The sequence below is a fragment of the Pinus tabuliformis genome, chromosome 3_1 (assembly GCF_031772625.1).
Source record: "Pinus tabuliformis cultivar Carrire ecotype Pingquan chromosome 3_1, CPIR1, whole genome shotgun sequence".
In the NCBI taxonomy this organism is placed as follows: domain Eukaryota; kingdom Viridiplantae; phylum Streptophyta; class Pinopsida; order Pinales; family Pinaceae; genus Pinus; species Pinus tabuliformis.
In genome coordinates this window covers 656,174,054-656,182,042 of record NC_142301.1, presented here as the reverse complement: position 1 = coordinate 656,182,042, position 7,989 = coordinate 656,174,054, and the positions used below count along the sequence as shown (strand labels likewise).

At 39.5% G+C, this 7,989-nt stretch overlaps 1 pseudogene; it reads right to left on the bottom strand.

Moving 5' to 3' along the window:
- Window positions 1-3,167: 3,167 nt before the first annotated feature.
- LOC149188783 (mediator of RNA polymerase II transcription subunit 14 pseudogene) lies at window positions 3,168-6,970 on the bottom strand (annotated as a pseudogene).
- Between the last annotated feature and the right edge of the window lie 1,019 nt (window positions 6,971-7,989).

Sequence of the window (7,989 nt, the reverse complement as noted above, 5' to 3'; positions counted from 1 at the left end):
ATCCATCCGGGCTGCGATATATATTCAGGAAAAATAAAGACATTGACATGTACAGCATTGCAGCAGATAATCATCCTACCAAAAGGATGATGATTTCATCAAAATCATCAGTCTACCATCAGACGATTGTCTATTCTATGTACAGAAAAATGAATTTATAAAGCTAAGCATGGGAATGCCCGCCTCAGCTAGATTATGAAAGCAGTATGAAAAATAATGTATTGTATTACAGGTCTCCTCCCAGCATTAGAAGAACTTCGGATCCTCCTAATAAAGCATTTCACCCGATAAATGGCCTCATACTTTAGGGGGCAACTGTTATAGACATTTGTGTGCCTTACAGCATTGAGCATGAAATGTCCATAATCCAAGGGATCCAAAGTCCCTAAATGAGTTGTTCCTACCCCTAAAGGAACAAGGTCAAAAAAAGACAGCTTCTCCCAGAAGTTCTCCACCAAAAACAACTCAGAAATGGTCAAATCAGGATCAATTCAGTAGCTCCACTAGCTGTCTGCGCTGAAATGCAAAGTCTGCACTGGCTACTTGCACTGCAACGCAGGTAGAAGCACTACCAGGGTGCGCTGAGCGGGAAATGACAAATGGCAATTTCAGTCAACGAGGTGGAAAGACCCTGGAAGCTTCCAGAATCTTCCTCAATGACATTTGCCTCAATGAATTCGACCAAGTGATGAGTAAGAGGTTTTCAACCTCCAAGTGGAAACAAGAACTGACAAAGAGAAGCCACAAGTCAAAACATGAGCTGACTCATCCTCTCTGCTCACATCTATATATGGATCTCTCACCCAGAGGTTCAGGGGGCTGGAATTTTGTACTTTGCAGAGAATTGCTGTTGGTTTGAGATTGAGATTAGTGCATTGGGTGATTTATGCTTTGTTGGAGGAGAGGAAGGGATTCTTTTGCTGGGAGGTAGATGCTGGATCGGGCCTCACTTGGTTGTATCTCCTCTTGGACTTTATTACTCTATCAATAAACTATTTGAGTTTCTCCTACATGTTGTGTACCAATGATGTTTTGTTATGCTTACATGTTTAGCTTAATCTGATCTTGAGCTTTTTATGAATGTATATCTGTATCTTCTTGTAGTTTCTCTCTCTTGTGATCTTGCAGGAATTCGGTGAAGCTGGGCCGGTGAGGGAGCTGGGAGCTAGGAGCTACAGAAGAGAGGAGCAATTGGATCAACAAACTAGCGAAAGACACAGGTTAGTTAGATCCTTTCTCCTCATTTACATTTCATAAAGAAGAATACTCAATTAGTTTACCTTGTTTGTTGCTAAGGCACTATCACCTCTTAGAGTGGGATAGGGGCATTCCGAATTGGATACTTTTCCCAACAACAATATATGCAGTGGACACCAATTTTGGGGCATGTATTCTCCAACTAGAAGAATCTCAGAAGGCCTCAATGCAGATCAGGAAACCAACAGTTCAGGCCGAAGAAGAGCAAGGAAGTCAGGTTTGGGAGATGTTCTTTGATGGAGCATGTTCCAGGGAGACTGCAGGAGCAGGGGTGGTTCTTGTATCTCCAGAGAAGAAAGCATTAAGCTGTCTTTTAAGTTGTTTTTCCAAGTCAAACAACATAGTAGAATATGAAGCTCTGTTATTGGGCCTTAATGCAGCAAAAGACAAAGGAATCAAGAATCTGAAAGCGTTTGGAGATGCTGATTTGATCATTCGGCAAGTAAATAAAACATTTCAAGCAAAGCACCCAAGGCTGAAGGCATACAGAGATGAGGTATGGAGAATCAAAGATTGTTTTGATTACTTATGTATTTCATATATTCCTAGAGCCCAAAATCAGCTTGCTAATTCCCTTGCTGTTTCTGCTAGTCTATTCATCCCTCCAATGCCTCCCAGACTAGTGTATGAAGTCCAAGTGAAGTATAGACCATCCTTGCCTAACAATGTCCAGCATTGGAAAGTTTTTAATGATGATGATGAATTGAATAGGTTCCTTCAAGTCATTGATGAGTTCTCTGAAATGAAAATTGACCAAGAAAATGAAGTCTTGTTAGAAAACCCCCAATTCCAGCTTAGAAATAAAATTGGTAAGGACAGTATTGTTCAGCTTCCCAGCAATCATATTCCTAAGGGTCTAATTCCTCTTGAAAGACTGTTTGATCAAAATGATGTGCCTTACAAGGCTACCCCAAAAGAAGATCAATCTGCAGTCTGTAAGCATGATATAGGAAGTCCAGGTCAACCTAGATATGTAAATTTGTCCACTCCTTTGTCAGCTGATCAAAGTGCTGAATACTGCAATTTAATAAGGCAATTTGCTTATAACAATGTAAACTTTGAAACGGGAACTATAAACTCAAAACGGGAACTCTGGCCCAAAAACCCCAAAAAAACCACAAAAACAGTGCTCAAAACGAAAAGTGTGTATACTGGAACGATGTTTTTTTTTTTTAGGTGTCAATTTTGCGGCTGTTTTAAAAATGGCAGTGACTACGAAATTTTCTACGTAATTTTCCTGCAAAATATAGCTTCAGAACGAAAGTGTTGATACTGGAATAATGATTTTTTTTTTAGGTGTCAATTTTGCGGCTGTTTTAAAAATGGCAGTGACTACGAAATTTTCTACGAAATTTTCCTGCAAAATATAGCTTCAGAATGAAAGTGTTGATACTGGAATAATGATTTTTTTTTTAGGGTCAATTTTCATACTTTTTAAAAAATGCTAATAAAACCAATTTTTTATGTCTCAAACAAAGTTAAATTTTAAGGAAAAAACACATTAATGTTTCTGGTAGAATATCATTTTTCTTTCCTCAGTATAAATTTAACATGTTTTCAACCAAAATCAATAGTTTCTCATCTTAATAAAAGAATCAACGCTAGAGCTTAAGTCCCGTGGTGGAGCACTAACTCAATCTACAACATATCAGGTGACTTGAAGTAGTTAACCCCCTTGCTACCTTATGATTCGATATGCTCATGCATCGATGATCTGCATCCCCAAAGTTGGAGCCCCCTCCTTTTGTCAGAATGATATGGGTCATATTAGTTATCATGTTTCTCGAGGTAGTTAACTCCCTCACTACTTCTCAACCCAACATATTTGTTGACCATTGATCTCGGTGGAACATGACTTGTCGAGCCAATGGAAAATCGTTTGAACATAACTCCCAAATGCCTGATGAACATCACCACATTACTCTTCCAGGTTGTCCATGAATGACATTGTGTGCTCCCAATACACTGCTTACATTAGTTACTCTATTTAAAATAGTACCCTGATTCCCAGGTAATGTTGTTGCTCGTGATACTCCAGGAGAACTGGTGCCCATTCGATTTCCACTGCCAGAAGGAGATTGCCCAATGTTTGTATTTGTATTGTTTGACGTTCCTGGCCCCCCTGAATGTGGATTAACAGAAGTTTCCAGAGTATTTAATCCCAATGCAACATGCTCCATGATAAATGGCCGAAATTGTGGACAGGGCATTGAACCTCCTACAGTAGGACCACCCTTGGGGGGTGTAGCAGGCTGCAGCCATACTTGATCACCAGCAAAGCAGCGCATATCAACTGCAAAATTCTTGCGATAAATGATACGAATCCAATAGGGACTTCGCAATACAACTGAGACATCAGTAGGCAACAGGGAGCTTGGCACTATGCCTGGCCCTCCTCTACCTGCACTTGAGACAGCAGATCCATTCTGTGTATTCAGATTGCCACTAGCCCCACCTATAGGTGGTCCCCCAGATATCCCCCCCGTCGCTTGAGGAACAGATGAAGATGCTGTGCTTTGAACCAATCCTTGAGACATCATTAATACATTTGGTTTGGCAGCTGTTGAAAATCCTGATGGTACTAAAGTAATGCTAGTTGAAGCAGTACCAACCATTCTTGCAGGACGGATAGCACCACCAAGGGCATGTAATGGTCCAGCAGTCAACCGAATGCAATCAAGAAGTGATTCAACTTCACCTCCATTGATAAAATCCTCCAAAAACTGCACACAACATGCAAGTTAGAAAATTGATGGCTCCATTATTAAAACAAGAAAGATCATACATTGGATTGCCAACCACAATCTCCAGGTGATTCCTGACTACACTACACCCTGAATCTAATAAGGAATACATGGAAAAACTGTGAGGCAGATTAGGATTGTCTCTATCAAATAAGGAGATTCGAAAAGAGGCCAGAGGATTTTTAGACAAGGTAGGTGAGAGATCTAAGTCATATATCCAAAACTGTTGTCTGTCATAAAAGGAAGAAGTGAGGATGCAGTTCACCATGCAGAAGGAAAGTGAAGAATTTAGTGCTAGTTATGCTTACAGATCTCCTTGCAGGAGATGCCTAAGAGGCATAATTCTGGACTGGTGCCAACTACCAGGATTAATTGCAATAGATTCTTGTGGCAACATTTGAACAGGTGCATGAACACTTCATACAAAAATTTGCAATATATTCTCCACTCTAATTCTCTTTATTCTTCTTGATTCATTGACTGATTGACTGTTGTCACAATGTCTCTTGGAATGTTCTATTGGGCAGTTTTGTTGGCATGTTATGCGTGTGGAACAACTTTGATTGGAGGCCTCGTGTATGAGACTTATTAATTGTTGTGATCCCTTAAGTTGTGTTCAAGGGGGATTGTTGTTAAGCTTTTTGGGCTGTATAAACCTCAATTGATGTTAGTGAGTACCCATTGATGGTTTCAATTGGTTGACAAAAATTGACAAAGTTGTTTAATTATGAAATAATGAAGGGAAATCAAAGAAGATACGGTTGAAGGCCTAGGCACTGCTTAGATAAATAATGGACTAATCAGAAGACACCAAGAAATCGAAAGGGCGTTTAAGAAAAGAAATCTAAGTTTATTTTGTTTCCACTTTAGCACTATTTTTTATATCTCTATAATTGGCTATGGTCGATGCTTGTATTGCATGATTTGGGAGTATTTATGCTTGTAGCTTCCATGGTTGAAACTTGAGATGGCTTGGCTGATAGTGGAGACTATTCCTGACAATATTTTTTAGGAAGCAAATATTTGACCGTTTGTGAATAGGCTCTTGTTGCTCTACCTTTGTCTGTAAGATGTTTACGAGGTTCAAGTTCTTAAAGAACACTCTAAATTTTGCCTCGTTTCACAACTTTACTTCACCACATTTTGAAGAGGATTGAGTGGAGGTGTTCCGAAGGTAACTATTTTGTTGTCCCTCATCATGGTCAAGAATCTTGGCTGTCAATATTCCTAGCCTGATTGTTAAGGGTGGCATGATGTGAGATATGATATCTCTAGAAATCTTTAAAAGATAGGTTGCATTTTAGATGTTCATTGCAAGAAGCTGCCACTAAGGGGTGGTGCTGAGATAATACCACCTTCATAGATCCTCCAAGTTGTGTTTAAGAGAGGATATGAGAATATTTCATGTAAATACAAATTGAGGAGTTTGTTGGACATTTGTGGCCATCCCCTTAATGGTTAACCATTTTAGTGGTTATTCCAGTCCCACCATTTGCAGTCAATAAAATAAGCCCTAAACCTATTTACTGTTGACGATTTAGTCTCATTGAATATGCACAATACATATATTACAATGCATTGTGCTCTTTGGGATCTTCATATGAAGACATGCTTTCATTGTTTGAAGGTGGTTTTAAACACCATCGTTTCACTTGGTTACGACCGACTCATCTTGAAATCCTAACGGAAGGTAGTATTCCAAAGGATAATTATGTATATTACTGCTGAGGTTCAGGAACCAAGGGATAGGATTTGGAGAAAGGTAGATGATATACCCTAAATTTCAGGAGTCTCCATTGGGGATTTATACAATACATCAAAGGGATACAAATTAAAGATGTAAAGAAACAAGTAAATTGTTTATTTCCACAGTTGTTCATATTGAGAGAAATTTTGCAGGCGAAACTGTGTGAAGGATTTTTAATCCTTCACACAGTTTTGCCGGCAAAATTTCTCTCAAAGTAAATTGTTCTTATGTACCTATTATAATTTATAAGCAAATAAGATAGGACATGTCACATAACTATTATTACTGTACCCATTTCCCAGGTCATATATGGACCATATACATAACAGATATGGATCCAGGGATGTAGGGAGGAGAATCCAATATCATATCTGTAACTAAATCAACATGGAACTCACTGCATGAAACTTGAAATACTAAAGAAATTATAAAGGGATTCATTCTTAATCCAGATCTGTGGTTTAATTCAATATGGGCTTTGTAATTTACAAAAAAAGACATTAATAAGAAAGAATATAACCTTGGTGTGGGGCCATAACTGGTCAGGAGAAACATGCATTGTACAACCTTCTTTGCCTGGCTCCCATTCAACAACAAAACGTGCAATGATTCCTGGCATCGACACATAATAACTGAACCATAAACTCATAAGTCCTACTGCTTCTATCCTAAATGATCTTCTTATTTGTTCCCGCATCCTATCCCCTCCTTCACCAACTCCAATTTTCATTGAACCCTGTGTTTTCACGTTGGATTTTGCCTTTCCTGTGTCTATTCTCTCATCTGATTTGGCTTCCAGCAATTTTCTCATGCCCATTGCAAAAGAGTGCGCATTTGAGAGCCTTTGTAGATCGGCCACCAATTTCCTGATACTGTCATCCTCCACAGTCCTGTAACTCAAGACTACACCTTCAGGACCATAACGAATATGAGAATCTACATCTGAAGTATTAGCAATACGCACACCAGAACCCCATGGGGTCCCAGTTTTACTTTTATGAAGTTCCCACAAATCCCTGAAATGCTCATCACTTACTTTGACATCCCAGTAGGTGCTGCCAGGTTTACCAAGGCATAAGAAAATATGTTGCCATGCATCCTCTCTAGAAGAAGGTAGTCGAAACCACAAGTTTGCAGACGGCTTTCGGAAACCCACATCTTCAACATATGGAATGCCAAGAGCTTCCATCTGGCTTGTAAGACGAGCATGCTTAATACACATTTCAAGGCATTATACTCCGACGAAGCACGTACTGCCATTCATGTTCCCTTTGGCTCATTTATTCAGAACTTTTTTTCAAAAGAAACCTAATTCATTTTGTGAAGGGAAAGCGGGGGTCGATTCCCGGAATCGACCCGCCGCCGGGTCGGGCGGGGCGGAGTGGCCCGGGGGTGGCGCTGCGCGGCGGCGCCGCCGCGCAGCGCCACCCCCGGGCCACTCCGCCCCGCCCGACCCGGCGGCGGGTCGATTCCGGGAATCGACCCCCGCTTTCCCTTCACAAAATAATACACAATCATACACAAATCATCAATACGAATTAAACAAATACATTGTTGTCAAACCTTCACTGAAATTAGGAGGGGTATTGAACTAAACTTTTACCACTCAAGAATGCATACATGTGTCTAAGTAAACATTACCATGTAATTTATCTATGCTATAAAGTAATCCAAAGAATCCAAAAATCATTACTTGTCCCAATCATAGAAACTAGGGTCATCGACCAAAAACATTATAAACGCACCATAGGATACATCTAAAAAGATAATAACATAAGGTATTGGAACATACTTTTCATACAACAATATAATTGAGGTGCATAACTATACCATAATAATGCTATGATTGGAGAGATGATTATGTCCACCCAAGAGTTACATCACAACATCATATACCAATGGGTTGTTAAGGAAACATTACTTTGGCAGGAAAAAGAAATAAGGAGGGTTTGTATGTATGAAGGTAACATATATATAAATGCATATATAAGAGAAAGGATTTTTTTTTTTTGGAAATAGGGATTTGTTATAGATGGTATCAAGGCCCAGCTTCAACATCGAGCCTACAAGGAGTCATCACAGTAATATAAAATATGTTCGCAAATATGTAAATGAAACACTAATAGTAAGTTGTGGTGATTTATAAGGTACATAATGTGAAGCAAAAAAATGATACTGTTACCCGTCATTTGCAGTCACGGTTTCTACAGGCAGATCCATTGATGGCTGGGCATGATCCGG